The 1,781-nt window shown below is 44.3% G+C and overlaps 1 pseudogene; it reads left to right on the top strand.

Annotated features, from left to right (window-relative positions):
* Nucleotides 1–458: 458 nt before the first annotated feature.
* Nucleotides 459–1,505, top strand: LOC110304525 (annotated as a pseudogene).
* Nucleotides 1,506–1,781: the final 276 nt, after the last annotated feature.

Below are 1,781 nucleotides of genomic sequence, written 5' to 3' on the forward strand. Positions count from 1 at the left end.
CTTTATATGCCCCAATACAGGGGAATGCCAGGGCCAAAAGAATGGGAATGGGTGGGTAGGGAAGTGGTTGGGGGGGTATGGGGGACTTTTGGGATAGCATTGGAAATGTAATTGAGGAAAATACATAATAAAAAATATTAAAAATTTTTTTTAAAAAAGTGTGATGTCCATCCTTTCTCATTGTCTACTGAAAAGGGCACAAAGAATGGCTAAATATAAAGAATGACTTTAAAATGTCTACTTTAATGGACTTATTAACAGGAGTTTCTATACCACATTGGAAACATTATGATGAAAATAGTATAGTCTAGTAAAAGTTTTATTTAGAATGTGATGCGCTTTAATGTATAAAATGTAATACCTAGTATAAACATTTAAAGTTATTCAAAGCAGCTCTCTGTTCTTCTGTTCCAGAGATAGCTCATCTTCTAGTGCAGTGCTGGCCTCATCCCTTAGACATGATGAAGAATAGAATGAACAGATTTGACTGTATTGGGCACCTGGTTACCAGAGCTACCTCATCATCTGACAAAGTGGATATCATTGCCATCAATGACCCCTTCATCAATCTCAGCTACAAAGTCTACATGTTTCAGTATGATATCTATGGCAAATTCAATGGCCCAATCAAGGCTGAGAATGGGAAGCTTGTCATCAATGTAAAGGCCATCACCATTTCCAGGAGTGAAGGCCTGCCAACATCAAATGAGTAATGCTGGTGCTAAGTATGTTGTAGAGTCTACTGGTGTCTTCACCACCATAGAGAAGATCCACCTGAAGGGTGGGGCCAAAAGGGTCATCATTTCCATCCCTTCTCCAATGCCACCATGTTTGTGATGGTTGTAAACCATGAGAAATATGACAACTCACTGAAGATTGTCAGCAAAGCTTCCTGCTCCACCAACTGCTTAGTATCCTTGGCCAAGGTCATCCATGACAACTATGGCATCGTGGAAGGACACATGACCACAGTTCATGCCATCACTGCCACTCAGAAGACTGTGAATGGCCACCCTGAAAACCTGTGGTATGTTGGCCATGGAGCTGCCCAGAACATCATCCCTGCAGCCACTGGTGTTTGCCAAGGTTGTGGGCAAGGTCATCCCAGAGCTGATCAGGAAACTCACTGGCATGACCTTGTATGTTCCTTCTCACAATGTGTCAGTCCTAGATCTGAAATACTGCCTGAAACAGGCATCTGAGGGGCGCACTAAATGGGCCCCGGACCACACTGAGGATCAGGTTGCCTCCTGTGACTTTAACAGTGACTCCCACTCATTCACCTTGGATGCTGGATTGTCATTGCTCTCAATGACAACTTTGTAAAGCTCATTTCCTGGTATGGCAATGAATATGGCTACAGCAACAAGGTGGTGGATCTCATGGCCTACATGGCCTCCAAGAAGCAAGAAGTCCTGGACCACCCACTCCAGAAGGACACTAGAGCAATAAAGAGGCCTTCAGTTACTGAGGAGTCCCTATCCGAGCTCAGTCTCCAACCCTGAGCACCTCCCTCATGGGACCCTCATGAAGACCAAGCAGCACTTCAGCTACATATATGTAGGGAGCTCTTGGTAGTTGGTAGTTCAGTCTCTGAGAGTTCAGATTATTTGACTCTTTTAGTTTTTCTGAGGAGTTCCTATCCCCTTAAGGGCCCACAATCCTTCCTACCCTTCCAAAAGAATCCCCAAGATCTTGGGTGTCTGCACCAGTCTGAGTCAGCTGCTAGGTGGAGCCTCTCTGAGGATAACCATGCTAGATATCTGTCTGCAAGCATAACA

Source organism: Mus caroli, chromosome 11 (genome assembly GCF_900094665.2).
Source record: "Mus caroli chromosome 11, CAROLI_EIJ_v1.1, whole genome shotgun sequence".
Taxonomy (NCBI): Eukaryota; Metazoa; Chordata; class Mammalia; order Rodentia; family Muridae; genus Mus; species Mus caroli.